General features: G+C 34.3%; 1 long non-coding RNA gene across 1 annotated transcript in view; it reads right to left on the bottom strand.

The window, feature by feature from the left end:
• LOC127151274 (uncharacterized) overlaps positions 1-22,788 on the bottom strand; it is a 68,597-nt gene that overhangs the window by 19,755 nt on the left and 26,054 nt on the right. Inside the window, exon 2 of the long non-coding RNA XR_007824131.1 lies at positions 5,175-5,341. This is a non-coding gene — a long non-coding RNA (uncharacterized LOC127151274). The remainder of the gene's footprint in view (positions 1-5,174; positions 5,342-22,788) is intronic.

Genomic DNA, 22,788 nt, shown 5'->3' with positions numbered 1-22,788 from the left:
CATTTTTTTTCCTTCTTCAATTTGTAGAGAACTTCTAAGAGAGAGTTTGGAAGAAAACAGGAATTTTACTAGAATTTTGAGGTTGAAGAAGAGGAGGAGAACTCAAGCAAAGTGTATCCATGGCTGAATTTTAGTTCATTCTGCACATCACTGGTTTTTAATTCGGTTTGAACTCTTCTAAAGGACCTAAGAGGTAAGATTTACATTTACTGAAAGTTAACTCATTTTCAAACAAACTTTATGAAGAAAGTTGGAGCAAATTCGGATATTCATTTGGTGCTTTTTGATGAAGAAAAAAGGGCAGTAGGATTTAACTCGAAATTAGAAGGTCTCTGGTTTTTCTTATATTTCAGAGTCTACCGATGGAGTTAGAATCTCTATTTGGTATAGTTGGAAAGATTATTCAATTTAATACAACTTTCATGAAGAAATCATGAACCAAAAACGACTAAAAATTAGTTAAATTGTAGGGAAAAGTTAAAGAGGTCGTGTGCGCGCGATTCTGAAAGCGGTTCTGTTTTGAGGGTTTTTGAGTTTATGCACGGGGAATCAGATTTACATGTCTTCGGGTAAGTTTTAGAGGATCTCAAAATGAAGATTTTGATATAAAGAACACTCATTTTGGTTAAGTATTCAGAAAGTTATAGGAAACCAGAATGTTTAGAGTTTTAATACTCGGTTGGGTTGTTGGCAGGCCGAGAAGAACTAAACCGAGCTTATAGACCAAGGATCTAGCCCAAGACTGTGAGTGACAAAACAAACTTTGAAATATTTTCCATAACTGTTATTATGATTGAATGCGATAAATGTTTATTTACGAAGCCATGAAAGATATTTGAACTCATGACTATTTTCAAGTATACATTTGGAGACTAGATTTCTTAAAGAAATTTATGCTAGCACGTAGATATTAAATGCTTTGAAAGTATTTAAACCGCAATGTCTTAAGCAAAGCATGAATTAGTAAGAATTTTTGTTTTAAGAACTACAGTTTTCCACGAAAGAGCTGAGTAAAGTTCGAGCTTTGTGTAAAATTTATAAGCAGGCACTTTTTTTAATATTTTTAAATGATTTATGAAATTTTCATTAACTACATGACTGAGATCTTGAGCCTGAGGCTAGAGATTACCGTGTGCACATTGGTTAGATTCTGTTGTTGACGTTGAGTGTACTCCGTAACAACGATGCTGTCGTGAGTGCTGGGCGAGCCCCACTACGACAAAGACGATGGGAGTGCTGGGCGGGCCCCACTACATCGTAGAGCTTGTAAACGTTGTTGTATTGGGTGTACCCTGCACAACGTAGATTTGTCATGTTAGTTAAAATTCTTCGATATACGTGATATTCCTTGCTAGATTTCAATGATGAACATGCTGAGTATTTAAGGAAGCTATTCTTACTACTACACGTTTACATTTACGACTTGTATACACAGATTTATATGTGTAAAGTTTTCACGTGCTCTTATCTTTAAATTCATAGTTTTAAACTGAGTCACTCACTGAGCTTCATAGCTCACCCTTTCCAAAATGTTTTACCCATTTTCCAGGTAGAGATCGAGTTCCCGGTGCCTGATAGACTGCCTTAGTCTGCTGAAGCTCCATTATCGATTGCCAGTACGTGTTTTGAGTTGGGCATAGAGTCTGTTGTGTTGTGACACCCTTGTATGTTATAGATACTCCACAGTTTGTATAAGCTTTAGGAGCTGTAGTTGTGTAAGTTTTGTTGGTTATATTTTGATTAAGGTGTCTATAGGTTTACTCGTGAAATCGGTAAATATTGAGGTACACTTCATGTACGTGTTTGACTAGCCTAGGATCCGCTGTGTTTTGTTGCATGTATAATAGTTTATATACTAGATTGGCAAGTTCATCACATGAAAGTTTTAAGCAGAGTGGATAGATACAGGTACAGAAAAGCGTTGTTCGTCGGCTTCACGCCATCTTTTGGTCTAAGGTAGCAGGTAGTCCGGGAGGGGGTGTGACAATAAACCCACCATCTCTGACGCTCTCTCTCTCACTCTCATGTACCTGGGTGGCCGCAAGCCGCTTTTGCCCTTAGTTGAGCGGGCCGCCCCTCCTTTTTTCATCGTGGTGCCGTTGTCGATCGTCCGCAAAACGCCATCGTCACGCCTATAGTTTTTGCGTCGCGTACAGACCCGAGCCGACCAAGCCAACCCGAGTCAAAACCAAGCTGCGAACCGTTGAGTCGAGCCGAGCCACGAGCCAAGTCGAGTCGAGCCGACCTGAGCCAAGTCGTCTTTCCAAGCCAATCTCCTTGTTCACCAAACTACGTAAGTCGTTTCTATCCATGCTGGGTCCCGGTGAGTTTTGGTAAGGACAAAGTAAGGAATTCCTAACGTTTTCATAAGTCAATGCGAGTTTAAATGTCTGATTAAAATGTTGAACTTATTGGTTGAGTAAATTGTTGATCCCCTGAAGGTGTTAGCGAGGTGACGCTCAGGTTTTGAGGTGTTACGGTAAGTGTAGTTGGAGCTAACTCTCCTCTATTTGGGTAAGCCGGTAGATGTGGCTTTGGAACGTTTTGAAATGTGGATTTTTTTGGTGATGTCATTGTTAAATCCTAATGTTTGTGTTTAGATGGATTCTTGTGGCGTCGAATTGAACAAGGATTTTAGCAACATTTCAGGTAAGGGATTTCTTACTACTGGACTTCTGACCGAAACTGGAAATGTAGTAACCCACATGGGAATTATACGATAGCATGTTTACCTAGGAAACATCACTTATATGCACTATTGACTGATTAAAGGTGATGTGATCGTTAGTTGTAGCCTATGTACTTATTTATGTTAATGAGTTTTTCTACTGATGCCCTGATGTTCTACGTATTGTGGTTATGTTGAGGGGCTATGCTGTTAACTTGAATAGTAATGTCGATGGATTATGAAAATCTTAATGTTATGTAAAGTTGAAGTCAGTTATCGGTATACTGGTTATGGAGTTATGTCGTGGAGGGACTAAGAGTTTGAAAACCTCATGTATAGATTGTGTATACATCGTTGAACTGTGTTGTAAACTGAATACAACTGTTATGCATAAAATGGACGTTATGCATAACATAGATTTCCTGTAGATGTGCTAGGGTTTCAACTGAGACGAAGTGCCGTCAGGTGAATTTACAAAGTGGTTATTTGACTAGTTGACTGGATTTAAGGAGATGTCACGATGACGTGTGAATTAGATATACATATAGCCACTGAGGAGACTGTTGATTAAACCTAAACTGTCACTCCTCCTTCTGGACTACCTGCTAGCTTAGACCGAAAGATGGCGTCAAGCCGACGAACAACACTTTTCTTTACCTGAATCTGTCGACTCTGCTTAAAACTTTAATGTGATGAACTTGTAAATCTAGTATATAAACTATTATACATGCAACAAAACATAACGGATCCTAGGCTAGTCAAACACATACACGAAGTGTACCTCGGAATTAACTGATTTGACGAGTAAACCTAAAGACACCATAATCAAAATATAACCAACAAAAAATTTACACAACTGCAGCTTCTAAAGCTTATACAAACTGTGGCGTATCTATAACATACAAGGATGTATATACATCATAATACAACAGACTCTATGCCCAACTCAAAACACGTACTGGCAATCGATAACGGAGCTTCAGCAAACTAAGGCAGTCTATCAAGCACCGGGAACTCGATCTCTACCTGGAAAATGGGTATAGCATTTTGAAAACTGTGAGCTAATAAGATCAGTGAGTGACTCAGTTTAAAACTATAAATTTAAAGATAAGAGCACGTGAAAACTTTACACATATAAATCTGTTTATGAAGTCATAAATGTAAACGTGTAGTAGTAAGAATAGCTTTCTCAAATACTCAGCATGTTCGTCATTGAAAATCTAGCAAGGCATATCAAGTATATCGAAACATTTTAACTAACATGACAAATCTACATTGTGTAGAGCACACCCAGTATAACTACATTTACAAGCTCTACGATGTAGTGGGGCCTGCCCAGCACTCCCATCGTCCTTATCGTAGTAGGGCCCACCCAGCACTCACGACAGCATCGTTGTTACGGGGTATACTCAACATCAACAACGGAATCTAACCAGTGTGCACACGATAATCTCTAGCCTTAGGCTTAAGATCTCCTTCATGTAGTTAATTAAAATTTCATAAATCATCTAAAAAAATATTAAAACATATCTGCTTATAAATCCTATACAGAGCTCAAACTTTACTTGGCGCTTTCATGGAAAACTGTAGTTCTTAAAACAAAACTTCTTACTAATTCATGCTTTGCTTAAAACATGGTGGTTTAAATACTTTTCAAACATTTAATATCCACGTGCTAGAATAAATTTCATTAAGAAATCTAGTTTCCAAACGTATACTTGAAAATAGTCATGAAATTCAAATACCTTTCATGGCTTTGGAAATAAACATTCATCGCATTCAATCATAAATAACAGTTATGGAAAATATTTCAAAATTGGTTTTGTCACTCACAGTCTTGGGCTAGATCCTTGGTCTATAAGCTCAGTTTAATTCTTCTCGACCTGCCAACAAACCAACCGAGTATTAGAACTCTAAACATTCTGGTTTTCTAAAGATATACCTAACATGTCGCACCAAAGATGGCGCTCACGAAAACAAAGCTTAAGAAATAAAATCCTATTTCAACAACTCTCTGAAATTTCGATATTTCTAACATAAACTTCAAATGACTATAACTTTCTTAATACTTAACCTAAATGAGTGTTATTTATATCAAAATCTTCATTTTGAGGTCCCCTAAAACTTAACTGAAGACATGTAAATTTGATTCCCTGTAAATAAACTCAGATAACCCTCGAAACAGAACAACTTCCAAAATCACGCGCACACAACCCCTTTAACGTATCCCTACAATTTAACTTATTTTTAGTCATTTTTGGTTCACGATTTCTTCGTGAAAGTTGTAGTAAATTGAATAAACTTTCCAACCATACCAAATAGAGATCCTAACTTTACCGATACACTCTGAAATACAAGAAAAACCAGAGACCTTCTGAATTTGCGTGAAAACCAATTGCCCTGTTTTCTTCATCAGTAAGCACCGAATGAATATCAGAATTTGCTCCAACTTTCTTCATAAATTTTTTTAAAAAATGAGTTAACTTTCAGTAAATGTAAATCTCACCTCTTAATTCCTTTTGAAGAGTTCAAACCGAATTAAAAACCAGTAATGTGCAGAATGAACCAAGATTCAGCCATGGATACACTTTGCTTGAGTTCTCCTTCCCTTCTTCAACCTCAAAATTCTAGTAAAATTCCTCTTCTTCTTCCAAACTCTCTCTTAAATGTTCTCTGCAAATTGAAGAAGGAAAAGAATGGAAGATGGATGAGAACTTTTCTTTAAAAAAATGTTTGGCGGTGAAGGGAAAAGAAGAAGAAAAGAAAAAGTGAAATTTTCTTCTTATTTTTATTTTTTTTTTTCCTTTTATCCTTTAATTTCTTTATTTTACTTAACAAACCATTAAATATATATATATATATATATATATATATATATATATATATATATATATACTTAATTTCCATTTTCTTTTCTTTTTTCCACATTTAAAGAAATTAAACCAAGAAAATATCGGGTTTACATAAACTGTCTGACTGGCTAAGCTTATAATTGAACCGTTAACTTGAACGTTTTTGTGATGTGACTATTGTAGTCGGTTTAGCATGGACTGAGGGATAACGGTTAGCTTTATCTATGGGGTAAGCATACCTTACAAGCACAGTGTCCTTTGGGATCACTAGACTGATATGTGCATCCTTCGGGATCACTAGACTGATATGTGCATCCTTCGGGATCACTAGACTGATATATGCATCCTTCGGGATCACTCGACTGATATGTGTATCCTTCGAGATCACGAGACTGATATGTATATCCTTCGAGATCAAGAGACTGATATGTGTATCATTCGGGATCACAAGACATATATGTATATCCTTTGGGATCACTAGACTGATATGTGCATCATTCGAGATCACGAGACTGATATGTGCATCCTTCGGGATCAGTAGACTGATATGTGCATCCGACGAGATCACTAGACTGATTGATGTGTGCGTTCTACGGAACCACTAGACTGTTATGTAGGGTACCCCCCCCCCCTTAATAGAAAGCTAATTGTTATTAGCCTAATGGGCCCAGTAGTGGATCCCTTACTGGGTATGCCTTATACTCACCCTTTTTCTATTTAAACTTTTCAGGTAATGGTATGGCGAGGGGCAAGAAGGGTGCGTGAAGGCCATATGGATGCGTCTAGTTTCTTAATGCTTCCGCTGACGCATTTGTTAATTTCTATCTCCTTTGAGAATTAAATGAAGTCATGGTTAGGACATTTGATTGGTTATTTTGTTTTGATGACGTTGTGAACTATATTTTGGAACTTTTGGGAACATGATTTAAAATAGGGCCCGAAACTATTTTTATGATATTCCGAATGTTTTTAACGAATCGTAATAGGTCTTTTATGAGTTGTTTGTTTTACTGTAGAGTCGTAGCAGTATGTAGTGACTTTAGCTTGGTCCAAAAAGTTGGGTCGTTACATCTCCCTTAAGGACAAGGCTTTGTTATATCTTTTGAACACTAATAATAGCCAAGATTGAACACCATCATTTCTAATATTGAACAACCAGATTGCAAACCATATTTCAACTTTGACACAAAGCTTCACTAACAATGGAATCTTTGAGAATTAAACCTTAAATGCCTATGGGTATAAAACTTATAATTACTACGAAGCAAAGAAGAAAAAAGTTGCAAGAACTTAGAATTAAACCTTAAGACTTGCAAGAAGTTGGTGAAACAAGAAAAAAGTTGAGTTAATAAAAAAAATTAAAGGAAATTCTTTAGAAAGTTGGTTGTTATCTAAGTCACATGGTTGGGGTGTCATAGTAGCTAAAGTTATAAAATATAGTACAAAATATAGCTAAGTATAAGGCTAGGCGGCCTAATAGTTGTAAGAAAACCTCTCAAGGCATGTCTAGGCGCTAAACAAGAAGAAGTGTAAGTGACGGTGAGAGAACCTCTAAGAAGTTGTCATTGTCACAACCCTTCCAAGATCACCTACACTAGACCTGAATATCTTATGACAGAGTATAACTGTCATTATTTATTTTCGATGACAATTAATAACTATCATTGTTTATATTTTATGACATCGGATAATTGTCATTGTTAATATTGTATGACAAATATTAAATGTCATTATTTATCTTTTATGAAACTTATTAACTGTCATCATTTCACTTTCCATGACATTAATTAACTATCAATAAAACTTTTTCGACGACAGTTTTTTGTTTACATTTAAATGTCATAATTTTGTTTTTAGTCATTGTTTTTCTTGCACTATTTTTTATTGAATCCTGTTTTTCACGTTGCCCTGCCATTACACATACCATTACACAGACCAATACAATCACATATGGAAAGAAAAGGTGGGCGCTTTAATATAAAGAAACATACACGCTTTATGTGATGGTACATATATGGTTTGTTACGAACAATTTAAAAAACTACATTTAAACCAGAAATTTTCCTACCAAACCCACAAAAATTCCTATACATCAATGAATTGTCGCAAATATGACTTCACTGCTCCAATGGATTCCGGCAAAACCTAGTAAGAAAATAAAAGGAAACAAAATTGATTCAACAATACAACACATTCACTTCAACAATACAGCACATACACGCTTCAACAATAGTAACTTCTAAGCTTGGCAGTAAATTATTCTTTTCTATAACTTCTAAACTTGGCATTGGTAATTTAGAGGGTATTCAAATGGAAAGCGTTACATATACGGGTCACAAAATTATGCTATTGTTTAAGTACACAATGCACAATTTTCACAAAAGTATTATGCAACAGAGACTCGAGTTTTCTAATCATCAAGAGTAAACCTAAAAATAAACTAAGAATAGCAATAAATTTAAAAAATCAAAACAAAAGTGTCATTCATTCCTTGCTAGCCACTTCAAGTTGAAACTATAACACAAATAGTTTTAATTTTATAGCTTCTTCAAACTCTTCTTTCTCAACAACCTTTACATTATGGGGCAATAAAACTAAACTACATTATGAGGCAATAAAACTATATCACAGTGAGAGATACGTACATTTGCAAAGGATTTAAAAGCTCATTGATGTGTACTAAAAAGTTTTATGCCCAACACACCTTGATACATATAATGAAGTATGAGGAAGAATTACTCGGTATACTTTACAAGCACTAACTTTTGGAAGAACTCTCCAAAAACATTTACAAGGTCTCTGCAATGAGAAATACCCAAATTAGATCACAATTCCTTGATCAAAATTTCCTTATTATAAATCCACTAAAAATAAACCAAATTATCACTATATAATATTATATATAATTCCACAATGAAGTTTCCTACCAAAGATAGGACTCCATGTTTAGTTGATAGCATCCAAACGAACCGAGCCTGACCTACAATACATAAACATTTATATAATTCTCAACAATCCATCCCATAAGAAGATAAGGCCTTATCCATATTAAGAAATAATGTAATAGGTGTTGAAATTTAGCAACTCATATTTTATTTAACATCATTTCTTATTGCAAGAATAATTATGAGCACTAGTAAAGAAAATCATAAACAATGATCAAGTATCTCAAACAATAAAGTTCCAATCCTACTAATCCACTACCTATCCATCTCCATATCTGCAAAAAAAGATAGATGACATATATTTCAACTCGATATTCCACCTAATTCATGATAACACACTCCTTTACTGTAACAACTTAAGCATCAGTCACAGGTAGCAATTCAAGTAATGTTTTCACACAAAGGCGTAACAGAGCAAAATTCCAAACCATAAGCAAGTAATTGGGTTCCAAGTTATGAATAGAAAACAAAGCAAGTTGAATTTAGGAGAAGAAACTTAGAACCAAACAAACAATAGATCTATATCGCTAATTAACCAGGTTAAACAACAAATACAACCAGGTTAAAATACCAAAAAACTGCAACAAGAAGTAGAAGATTATTTAGAGAAGATTTCATCTCATTTTCTATCATCCCTAAACATTCAAATCATTTTACTGAAAATCTATCATAAAGATAGGAGTGAGGTGTAAGTTCATTCATATATAATAAAAGGTGAAATTCAAGGCTTTCTTCATAATGTGAAGTTGGTGTCCAATATATAGATAGAATGTATAAATAAACCAATTATAACCCAACAGCAAAGAAGAAGGGGGAGGGGTTGCCAAGATACATTAAATGAGAAAAGTTTGTTTGATCATCAACATGATTTTTGCTAAAAAAGGAAAGTTAAAAGGCTGGAAACACAATTCAACAAAAAGATCTATCAAATTACACAAGCACTCTTTGCATTCTTAAGATGATGCTAGGAGTTTGGTTGCAGCACTCTATATCTCTTGTAATGAGCAAATTGGATCTAGCCAGAAGAGGTGCAACTCGGATCACAAACAAAATGTATAAGTAATGACATTTAATCAGCCCAGTCTGCAATAATGGATAACATTCCTAAAAACTCAAGAGAATGATCAAAGAACAACATCATTTAAAAAATAGCAACAAACCTTAAGAGAAAGAAGAAAAGAAGTGAACGTCTTCTGTCTTTTAGGTTACCTATCCTTTGATCTCATTTTGTCAAACTCATCAATGCAAACAACACCTCCATCAGCCAAAACCATTGCACCTCCTTCAAGATAAAACTCTCGCTGGATTGCAAAAACAAGAGAAAATAATAAGGCAACTTTTGGAATGGAATAAAAACATCCACATTTATTGAAAAAATTTATAGAAAACAATGCAAAACAAAACTTCAAACCAATATAAGCAGAAAGAAAAATAAAATTGAGCACTCACAGAACTACTGGTCATCTAATGCAGTTTAATTAAATCCTCAAATTAAAGTTACCTTGTGCAGAAACGGTTTCATCTTCATGTTCTTCAATTGATTTTTCTCTTCTCCTATATTTCATCCTCATATCTTTCTATATTAGGTTCTATTGTAGATATTTCAACCATCTTCGGAAGTAGTTATTTGTTATATAATTATGTATTAATATACACAGATATACTTTATTTGAAAATGCTTGTTCCAATGTAAAAATTGTAGCACTGATAGAGATATTTCCATGGGAGATGCCAAATGGAGACAATCGACAAGAAATTCAAGTACAAAACTAACTCTCATGGAGACACTAATTCAAAACCAAAACATGCCAGTATTACAAGCGAATACAATTGGACTTCACTAAAAGATAGTTTTCTTTGATGTCATTGGGGAATTAATACAAACATAACACAGTTCAAACTTTATATTTGGGTTCAGTAAAACCTCAAAAGAAATGGGAAGATGATGGAATTGAAACTTAGACTCAATATCTTGTCGATTATAGTTTGAAAAACTTGCAGTTGTAACTCCAAAGTGATAACGAGGTCCTTGCTTGCCCATATCTTTCTCTTCCTTTTAAAAACTTCTCCTCAAGTAGATAAAGCAAATTACAAAACAAAAAAACTGGGCAAAAAACTAATTTATTCACAAAAATGATACAAAAATGCGAATATATATATATGATTGGTTTCTTTTCTTCAAGCTATTAGGCATAAAACCCTTTTCTGAAAGAAACCCAGAAAAGGAAAATGGCATAAAAAAGCAATAGCTCAAAGACCCAAAAGGGATTTGCCTCAAAAAGTCTAAAAAAACCCAATAAATAAATAAATAAGAGAGAAATGAAAACATAAGAATAAAAAGAAAAAGGGAAAACCAAGCTATTGTGAAAATGCTTGTTGAAATAGGATTTCATGATTGGTTTAACATTCCAGGTTTTCCCATCTCACTTTCTTGTGATAGGTTAGCATTTTGTAGATTCTAAGCTCCTAATTTCAAACTATCGGTTATTTTTTCAATGATTTTTGTTAAGAAAAGTCATGCTCAATGAAAGAATAAGAGAACTACAAAGTAACACAAAAAAGAATAATAATATTGCTTCACATCCAAACTTATGAGATTCAAGTAAAAATCAATTAAAAATCAACCAAATGCTTCATTGAGGCATTTCATCAAACACATTGTAAGCTACCAAAATGGTTCATCACATAGCCAACAATATATTTCACAAAACCATCGATATACCTTTAAAGAATCACAAAATAGTTAAAATATGTTTTTGAGTTACGGCACCTTTAAAAAATCAAACACATTGTAAGCCACGTATCTTGATGAACATATGTGATAGATTTTCTATATATAGAAATACATGTGATAGATTTTCTACTCAATTTTTCAACCTCTTTGTCTCTCTTTTCCAACATAAACTAAACCCTAAGAATTTTATCCAGAACATCAATAAATTTGATAATAATAATGATGATAATAGTAACAATAAGAACAATGGAGTCAAGAATTTGAGTATGCCTAGGAGGAGAAAGCCACTAGTTGAAATTTTGGAGGAATGATTAAGATCATGAAATCAAATTGATGCATAGAGAAAGGGAGAGGCAAAAAAGACAAGAAATCGATGCTCTTTATATGTCTTTAAGAACCCTACTTTCTCTTGAATTTATCAAGGTAATTTGTGGAACTGTGCACAGGGGAAGAGATAAACGAAGGGAGAAGAAATGAAAAATGAAAGATCAAGAACCCATCGGCAACGATATGGGTCTCCTCGCTGTGGGTCTCCGTCGCCGAGAAGAAAGGATGTGGAGATGAGAAGAATGGGGTTAAGGTTGGGGTTTTCGTCGTGCGTCGTTCGTTGTTAGTGAGGGAAGGGATTTGGAAGAGGTAAATGGAGCGTGCGGGAAGAAGGAAAGATAGGGATTTTGAAGAAGGAAAGTGAGGGATTTTGAAGAAGGTAAGTGAGAAATTTTTCCTTTTGTTTATTTTCTTTATTTTAATAAAAAAATATTTAATTAATTTTTTTAATGCCCTTACATATTATGACAACAAATAACTGTCATGTATTTGGGCATTGCGAAATTAACGTCTTTTCCTGCCAAAAATCTACTTTTTGACAATTGATGACAGTTATTTGTTCCATTCTTTCAATTTGGGATGGAATCAACTGTCATAATAGGGGGTTTTACTTGTAATGCAGATAACAGTGATTCAGACTCTGAGGACATAATATCCGCTGGAAAGTGGGAGAACATTTTGAAGAGTGTGAGCTAAACGTTCCTAGTGAGTGATAGCTTTTCTGAAAAAAAGTTTCACAAACAATAATTCATAAATCCTTTGAAATTGTAAACGATGAACAATAACGTGAATAATAAATATTTAAGAAACAATATTTTTTTCAGCTCGAATCCCAAGTATCTACTCCTACAAGATGATAGGTTACTCAATACTGGCTCTAAATTTTGATCTGAGCATCCCCAATCCTTTTAGGTAGGCATTCTGATAACTTGTAAAAATACAAGTTATTGCATCCTTTTAGGTAGAGTAAAATCACCAAATTGTATAAGAAATGTGTCAAAATGCGTAGCTTATTTTGTAAGTTCATAAATATTGGGAAATACACTTTACAAAAGTTTTCATGCCTGTTTCACTCTATTTTTAATGTCTAAATGCAAGATTATGAACAAAAGAAGAAGCTGGCAAATTGTAGAGGAGATCGTGAGAAGATTAGGTGAGAAGTCCATATTAGTTGCCAAGAAGAGGATCACTAAAAGATAAAGGTGGTAGATGTGACTTAGCATAAAGGCAGCTTTCAGCGCTGACATTCTCAGAAAATTAGATTTTCTGCCTAAATCTGCATATATTAAGGACCCCATCACCATAAAAAAAAAGTGTTGGTGTAAACCCGATATTTTCTTGGTTTAATTTCTTTAAATGTGAAAACAAAATGGAAATTAAGTGTAAATATATATATTTATATATTTAATGGTTTTATTAAGTAAAATAAAGAAAAGAAAGGATAAAAGGAAAAAAAAAGAAGAAAATTTTATTTTTTCTTTTCTTCTTCTTCTCTTCCCTTGACCGCCAAACTTTTTGAAGAAAAAGTTCTCATCAATCTTCCATTTTTCCTTCTTCAATTTACAGAGAACATTTAAGATAGAGTTCTGAAGGAAGAAGAAAAGGAATTTTATTAGAATTTTGTGGTTGAAGAAGAGAAGGATAACTCAAGCAAAGTGTATCCTTGGTTGAATCTTGGTTCATTCTGCACATCACTGGTTTTTAATTCAGTTTGAACTCTTCAAAAGGAATTAAGAGGTGACGTTTACATTTACTGAAAGTTAACTCATTTTTAAACAAATTTTATGAAGAAAGTTGGAGCAAATTCTGATATTCATTGCATGCTTTTTGATGAAGAAAACAGGGTAGTTGGTTTTCACGCGAAATCAGGAGGTCTCTGGTTTTTCTTGTATTTCAGAGTGTACCGATGGAGTTAGAATCTTTCTTTGGTATGGTTGGAAAGCTTATTCAATTTACTACAACTTTCATGAAGAAATTGTGAACCAAAAACGACTAAAAATAAGTTAAATTGTAGGGATAAGTTAAAGAGGTAGTGTGCGCGTGATTCTTGAAGTTGTTCTGTTTTGAGGGTTATCTGAGTTTATTCACAAGGAATCAGATTTACATGTCTTCAGATAAGTTTTAGAGTACCTCAAAATGAAGATTTTGATATAAAGAACACTCATTTTGGTTAAGTATTGAGGACGTTATAGTCATTTGAAGTTTATGTTAGAAATCTGAAAATTTCAGAGAGTTGTTGAAATAGGATTTTATTTCTTAAGTTTTGTTTTCGTGAGCGTCATCTTTAGTGCGACATGTTATGTATATCTTTAGAAAACCAGAATGTTTAGAGTTCTAATACTCGGTTGGGTTATTGGCAGGCCGAGAAGAATTAAACCGAGCTTATAGACCAAGAATCTAGCCCAAGACTGTGAGTGACAAAACCAATTTTGAAATATTTTCCATAACTGTTATTTATGATTGAATGCGTTAAATGTTTATTTACGAAGCCATGAAAGGTATTTGAATTTCATGACTATTTTCAAGTATACATTTGGAGACTAGATTTCTTAATGAAATTTATGCTAGCACGTGGATATTAAATGTTTGGAAAGTATTTAAACCATAATGCTTTAAGCAAAGCATGAATTAGTAAGAAGTTTTGTTTTAAGAACTATAGTTTTCCATGAAAGAGCGGAGTAAAGTTTGAGCTTTGTGTAAGATTTATAAGCAGGCATGTTTTAATGTTTTTAGATGATTTATGAAATTTTCATTAACTACATGACTGAGATCTTAAGCCTGAGGCTAGAGATTACCGTGTGCACACTGATTAGATTCCGTCGTTGACGTTGAGTGTACTTAGTAACAACGATGCTGTCGTGAGTGCTGGGCAGGCCCCACTACATCGTAGAGCTTGTAAACGTTGGTTTACTGGGTGTACCCTACACAACATTGATTTGTCATGTTAGTTAAAATGCTTCGATATACTTGATATGCCTTGCTAGATTTCAATGACGAACATGCTAAGTATTTGAGAAAGCTATTCTTACTACTACACGTTTACATTTACGACTTGTATAAACAGATTTATATGTGTAAAGTTTTCACGTGCTCTTATCTTTAAATTAATAGTTTTAAACTGAGTCACTCACTGAGCTTTATAGCTCACCCGTTTCAAAATGCTTTACCCATTTTCCAGGTAGGGATCGAGTTCCCGGTGCCTGATAGACTGCCTTAGTCTGCTGAAGCTCCGTTATCGATTGCTAGTACGTGTTTCGAGTTGGGCATAGAGTCTGTTGTGTTATGATGTATATACACCTTTGTATGTTATAGATACTCGCAAGTTTGCATAAGCTTTAGAAGTTGCAGTTGTGTAAATTTTTGTTGGTTATATTTTGATTAAGGTGTCTTTAGGTTTACTCGTGAAATTAGTTAATTCCAAGGTACACTTCATGTATGTGTTTGACTAGCTTAGGATCCGCTGTGTTTTGTTGCATGTATAATAGTTTATATACTAGATTGGCAAGTTTATTACATTAAAGTTTTAAGCAGAGTCGACAGATACAGGTAAAGAAAAGAGTTGTCTGTCGGCTTCATGCCATCTTTCGATTTAAGCTAGCACGTAGTCCGGGAGGGGGTGACAGTTGGTGCAAACAATGGCCCAACCCTAGAGAGTGGTGGGAAGGAGTAGTCGTTCCACCATTTATAAAGTCTTCTTTTCTCTTTTTCGGTCAGTCTATGACGGAGAGCTTGAGCCTGAGTGAAGAAGATCTCATCCACATTTTTCCCCAACTTGTAATGGCATTTCTATTCTTTCCATTTTTGTATTTCTTTACACTGTATTTGTTTATATTGCACAGCGGTCGAAGGCCTATATTCTTTAATACAATGTATATGTTTATCTCCTCAATCCATTCATCTTTCTATTGTTCATCTATCTTTGTGTTATTTGTAGTTTAAGTCTTATGATAGATTTTTTTTATAAGACAGTTAACTTATATTTCTTATCATGTTAGTTTAGTTATTTTCATCACTTAGCTAGTTCATATAGCTAACTACCCGAGAGGGCCAGTAGCAAGGATATAGGTAATGCATGCAAGGAGGAGTTTGCAAAAGTTTGAAAACAAACTCCACCTTAGCGAGATAACTTCCCTCATTTGTGTCCTGAAAAGAGAACAAGTGTGGGTACTAGACACTGAGAGGTTGTTACCCTTAAATGTGAAGCTCTATAAGTCTTATGAGTGAAACATTCTAGATATAACTTGTTTAACGTAGCCTGGCCATTTGGACCTCGAAAGGTGGCCACGTGTGGCGTTTAACAACTTTGAGAGGACCGCATCTAAAACACAAGCATGTTAATTAAGTTATAACATATCAAGGGTTTTTTTGTTGCTTATTCGCCTGTTAATGCATAGATTGCCTTCACCCCTTCTTTTAGTCAAGTTAGTTCTTTATTCCATCTTGCATCCATCTTAATCCCCTTTACAAATTCTCTAGCGTAGATAAGAAGATATAGTTTAAACATACACTCATTACATTGTGGGGTTTTATGTCCTAAAACTCGTAGATAGTAAATATAATCAATTAACCGTTATTAATAAAGTGTTTTATTATTACAATTTCAATAAGTGTTATTGATTATATTATTAGTTGTCTTAATAACCTAAATCCAATAAACTAGCATCCTAAGTTGTTTGATGAGTCTTGAACAGTATGTAGAGACATACAGGGATCAAAGTTCAAGATCAGCTTAAAGGGTCTATAGTATAGGGTTAAGGTTAGGTACCTTATCCTGTTAACATTATGGATACAAATCACTTTGTATTTGATACAAACACATTGATCCAATTCGTTCATGTATACGACGTGCGAGTGAGAGTATCTTATGCAATGAGTTTGCATAAGACTGGACCACGAAATAATAATTTCTAGATGTAACTCCGTTAACTAAGTTGGTTTCTATTTTATTAGGACGACCTAGGTAACTTAGTATTAATCCTGAGCGTATTATGAACTCCTGTTTGCGAGGAATTGTCATTTGATTTGTACGGGTGAGAGTGGCCAGATTACCGACTCAATATGCTTATCATTTTTGGGACAAGACTGAGTGGGGAGCTGGGAACATAATCACACAAGATAGAATTCACTCCTTCTCACCTCTAGGGTAAGTAGATAAGTGTTCCCTTAAATGGTGTCTCTAGGACTTGAACAAAGGACCATACCCTCTCTATGGCACGAGAGGGGTTTCTGTTTAGTGGTTGGACCATAAATAGGTTGTTCATTAGAGGAACACTAGTATTTAAGGACTAGAAGTAACCTAGGGGTAAAACGATAATTTGACCCAGTTGGTATTATGAACACTTGTGAAGGACTAACTTACTGGTATTGGTCTATAACGATGGACACAGAAATATATCTACAGTGAGTCTTTAGTGCAGTGTACACACAGTTAACGAATATTGATTAATGTGGTTAATGAGTTTAGCGAATTAATCTCATATCGTTGTAGCTTCTGATCGTAGGTCCATTAGGTCCCCTTCCTAGGTCGTAAAGAGTTATGAGATTTATTTATATTAGTTGTAATTTGAAATCTTCAAATTTACTTTGGGAATTAATATAATGTATGTTGATACATTATAATATAAAGTTTATATTTTAATTAGACTTTATTATATAAATTTAATTTTGGATATGATTCAAAATTATATTATGAGAGAATAAAATATTTGAATGAGTTCAAATATTAATTTAATGTGAATTAGATTCATATTAAAACTATAGGTTAAAATTTAATTTGTATGTGATACATATTAAAACTATAGGTAATGAAAGAAATTTATATTTGAATATGATTCAAATTTTGGATTAAATTAAATGTAAGATATTTAATTTTGAAATTAATTAGTTGGAGAATTAATTAATAGTTTAGTTTAATTTGATTTAATTAAATTAATTAAATTAAAACTATAGGTTATGCGAGAGATATTCATTAAAATATGATTTAAATGAAAATATTAATTAAATATGATTTAATTAATTATTAAGTTAATATAGGGAACGTGAGTGGTTTTTCCACGTTTCCATTTATTCTCTCTAACTTCCCACTTCTTCCGTCTGAAGAAAAGGGAATTCTTTGCGTAACAAAACAGGAGTAGTTCTGTGATTTTTGTGAGATCCTCCCATTCTCTCTAAAAAATTTGTTCTTTCTAAAAAAAATCCCTTAATCCAATTTTAGTTCCCACAAACCATCTCATCAGAGAATAGGAAGGTTTCCAAGTGGTGGTGCCCAAATTGGTGATTGATAGATTCAGAGTCGTCAACGAGCGTAAGTTCTTCTTCTCTGTATTTTCTCCAAAACATGTTTAACCATAGAAATTATTTTTATAATTTTGCCAATGTATTGGTATCTTTTAAGGTTCCAATTAAAATTGGGTTTTTGTAATTCTACCGCTGTAAAGGGTTTTCATCCCTTTAATTAGTATCATAGTCATCTCAATTTTAATTGAGAATTTTTAAAAAATTTGCATTGGTTAGGTGGGATCTCTGCATTACGAATGTGGGTTTTGCAATTGAATATTTATGTAATTTTGGCCATAGATTTACTGTTTTGATAAGATCAAAATTGAAAGGCCCCTGCGTTTTTTGACATTTTAATTTGTAAATCTGTAGTTTAGAGTTCATTTTTTGGATTCGAGGTGTTTTTCATAGTTTTGCGACACCAAATTTGTCCAAAACAGACAACTGGAAGGCCATGAACGGGGATTTTTCGATTCTATACGAAAATCGAAGCAGGAAAAAATTTCGCGTATGGAGGTAGAAGAATGGATGACGTCAGCATGACGTTAGTGTGACATCATCTTGACATCAGCAGCAGCAGAGATAGGCTAGGGCGGCTTGGCGGCTCAGCGGCTCGGCTCGGTGGCTTGGCTCGGCTCGGTTCAGTGGCGGTCGGCTCGGTTTGGCTCGGTCGGCGCCGATTCTTCATCTGGCGCCGGTTCAGGCAATTTTTGAGCTGGTTCTTCATATTTTGGGTCAGTTCAAGCAATTTTTGGTCGATTTGGAGTTTTTTTTTACTGATTTAAGGTTTTTGGGCCGGTTTGAAACTTTTTGAAGGTTTTGAGGTCGGTTTTGAAGCTTTGAAAGCACTTTTAGGATATTTTTAAGGGTTTATTATTGTAATTATTGCTTTATTTTATCATAGGGGCAAATTTTACAGGTTTAATTGTTATTTAAATGCTTTATAGATGTCATTTAGATAAATCCCACCTTAGGTTAAGCATGTTCATGCATTTTTTATATATTATAAATGTTATAATGTATGATTTTAATGCATGATTATGAATTTCATGAGTAATTTAAAATATGTTGATATTTTAAATATATGAAATTGGATAAGCATGGTGCATGACATTACTTAGTTAAATATAATTTGTTATATTTAAATTAATGTCTTGTGTATGCTTGATTGATTTTCATATTTTATTTAATATAATTGTTATATTAATAAAAATGAAAATTAATTTGCATTGTGCATATTACATCCATAGTTTAATATAATTGTTATATTATTGTAATGTATGCATGTAATATGGTTTTATTTAATTATAATTATTTAAACCATAGTATGCATGATTATAAGGCTAATTAACTAATTTTATAATAGTTATAAAATTTAATAATTAGAAACAGTCAACCTATGATAAAGAGTTGCATGCAAACATAGGATCTTAGGATTAATTTGGTTTAATTTTAAATTGTTTAAAATTAAATAAACCTAAGATCACGTTAATTCTAATAGGATTAGAATTAAGTCTTATTTTTAGTTTAATAACTAAATAGGACAAATAGGATTTAAGGTTATAAGGGAACTCCACTGGTAAAGTTCTGTCTAAGGCTGGGGGTACTTAAGTTGACGGTTTACGGAACACCTCCTACCTGGGAACTGACTCGGAACCAGTGTTGAATTAACCTTATTCCTATTAGAATAAAATGTCACTAGGTAAATTAAATGGTTTAATACACCTAGAAACTTTAGTGTAAAGTTTTATTATAAGTGTTATAATAAGCATAGACTTAGTTAGATTCATTTAGCCGGGAATATAACTAAGTACAGCTAAACCCTAAATTAATAGAACATTTTAGTGGGAGAAAAATGGTATATATGATATATCAATTTTTTGCTCTCACGTCCCTAAGAGTTCACACGTGAGATCCATACTCGGCTTCATGTCGCCCTGGGCGCGGCCTCCCTTCGAAAAGTGTTTGTATGGGTCAATATAACAAGGTGAATAGAGGAAATGTTCATAGTAAGTGGGAGAAGGACGCGTGTCAATGTATCCTACGGTCTCCTCTATTAGGTTGCACCATGAGATTTCTATGATTCGCCTGTGTGTCGTCCTGGAGCAACCATCCCTTCGGAGGGCTTAATCATTTAAGTCGAAACATCACAAACTCCAGAAATGGATAGGATTTCTTAGGTTAATCTTCAATAGTTGTCTTTCCTAACGATAGCCTGTTGAAGCGTACCTCTGGGATCTGAAAATGGCAGGGTTACACTTAAGGGATGAATTAAGTTAGTTAATGAATCCTTGACTGAACAACGATAGCTAAGAACTATAGGAATATAAGTTATTCTGGTATTAGTAATTAGCTGAGATTTTCTTAATTCAGAAGAGGAGTAATTGATCACCCTTCGGTGATTGTTGCTCTAAACTTCTAAAGTATCGTTGCAAAAACTAAATCATTAGTTTTATTAGGGTTCTTTGATTGTTTGTTTTTACTGAAGTGATTGGATTATTTTATGTAATGGGTTAAGACAAAGATAACTAATATGGTCAACTGTTTGCTATTTCAACATGTCTTCCTCAATTATTGCATTGCTTAAAAAAGATCAATTAACCGGTAAAAATTATGTGACATGGAAATCGAAACTAAATATGATTCTAGTTATCGCTGATCTACGCGTCATCTTAATGGAGGATTGTCCCCCCTTCCCCTCTCAAAATGCATCCCAAAGTGTTAAGGATGCATATGACTGCTGGACAAAAACCAATGACAAGGCCCGCCTCTACATCTTGGTTAGTATGTTTGACATACTGAGCAAGAAACATGAGATCATGGTCACTGCACGTCAGATCATGGACTCTATTAGAGAGATGTTTGGGCAACCATCCATTCAGATCAAACAAGAGGCTATTAAATACGTTTATAATGTATGTATGAAAGAGGACCAATCTGTTAGAGAACATGTTCTCGACATGATAGTCAACTTCAACATAGCAGAAATGAACAGAGTGGTCTTTGATGAGAAGAGTCAAGTGTCCTATATCTTGAAATCTCTTTCGAAGAGTTTTCTTCAATTTCGCAGCAATATGGAAATGAACAAGATATAGTACAACATGACTACCCTTCTAAAGAGTTACAAATTTTTCAGTCTCTTAAGGGACAGAAAGAAGGAGAGGCAAATGTTGTCCATTCCAGGAGGTTTGCACCTTCATCTTCTGGATCTAAGAAAATTCAGAAGAGGAAAGGGAAAAGGTCCTACTATTGCTGCTGAGGGCACAGGGAAGGCTAAGGTAGCCATCAAGGGAAAATGTTTCCACTGCAATGTTGATGGACATTGGAAAAGAAACTGCCCCAAGTACCTTGCTAAGAAGAAAGAAAAGGAAGGTAAATATGATTTACTTGAACTAGAAACATGCTTAGTGGAAAATGACCAAAATTCTTGGATACTTGATTCAAGGGCCACTAACCATGTTTGTTCTTCTTTACAGAAAACTAGGTCCTTCAAGCATCTTGAGGAAGGTGAGATGACACTTAAGGTTGGAATAGGAGATGTCATTTCAGCTCGCGCAGTGGGAGATGCTAAGTTGTTTTTCGGAAATAGATTCATGCTTTTGGAAAACTTGTACATAGTTCCTAAAATTAAAAGGAACTTAGTTTCTGTTTCTTGTCTTATTGAACATATGTACTCAATTAATTTTTCTATGAATGAAGCGTTCATTTCTAAGAATGGTGTACATATTTTTTTTGGCTAAGCTCGAAAACAACTTGTATATATTAAGACCTAATGAAGCAAAAGAATCATAAGATGTTTAGAACTGCTAACACTCAAAATAAAAGGCAAAGAATTTCTCCAAATAACAATACCTATCTTTGGCATTTAAGATTAGGTCACATAAATCTCGATCGGATCGGGAGATTGGTAAAGAATGGACTTCTAAACGAGTTAGAAGATCATTCATTACCTCCATGTGAATCTTGTCTTGAAGGAAAAATGATAAAGAGGCCTTTTACTGGAAAAAGGTTATAGAGCCAAAGAGCCTTTAGAACTTATACATTCAGACCTCTGTGGTCCGATGAATGTAAAATTAAGCTAGAGGGGGTTTTGAATACTTCATCTCTTTTATAGATGATTATTCAAGGTATGGTTATTTATACTTAATGGAGCATAAGTCTGAAGCTCTTGAAAAGTTCAAGGAGTATAAGGCTGAAGTTGAAAATCTATTAAGTAAAAAGATTAAAATACTTCGATCTGATCGAGGTGGAGAGTACATGGATTTGAGATTCCAAGACTATATTATAGAACATGGAATCCAATCCCAACCCTCAGCACCTGGTACACCTCAACAAAATGGTGTATCAGAAAGGAGAAATAGAACCTTGTTAGACATGGTTCGTTCAATAATGAGTTACGCTCAATTGCCTAGCTCATGTTAGGGGTATGCAGTAGAGACTACAAGTCATATCCTGAACAATGTTCCCTCTGTAAACCCGAGATTTTCCTAGGATCACTTTCTCTTGTCATCATAGTTGGGATTACTAAGTTAAAAGAAGAAAAAAAAAAGAGAAAAGAAAGGAAGTGGAATTGGACAGCAAGCCCACCACTGCAAGCCTATTTGTTTTTTCAGCCCAATTTCATTTCTTTCCTCCATCATTTTCCATCCAAACTTTTAGATCACTTTGAGGAGAGAGTGAAGGAAGAAGAAGAAGAAGAATTTCGTGGTTTGGAGGTTGAAGAAGATAGGAAAAAGTTCATGCAAAGCCAGCCATTGTACAATCTGGGTGCAACTGTCAACCTCTGGTTGTTTTGTTGGATTTGAGTTATCTAGAAGGAACTAAGAGGTGAGGTTTGATTTTCTTGAAATTTAGTTCACTTTCTAATAAATTTCATGAAGGAAGCTTGAGCTGAATAGTATCAGAAGTTAATGGTTTTTGAAATGGAAAACAGAGCACAGGATTTTCGAGCAAACCAGGAGGATTTCTGGTGTTCTCTGATGCTTT

Source organism: Cucumis melo, chromosome 10, assembly GCF_025177605.1.
Source record: "Cucumis melo cultivar AY chromosome 10, USDA_Cmelo_AY_1.0, whole genome shotgun sequence".
Taxonomy (NCBI): domain Eukaryota; kingdom Viridiplantae; phylum Streptophyta; class Magnoliopsida; order Cucurbitales; family Cucurbitaceae; genus Cucumis; species Cucumis melo.
Note: the sequence above shows the minus strand (reverse complement) of the source record. Positions and strands in the feature narration are given on the sequence as shown.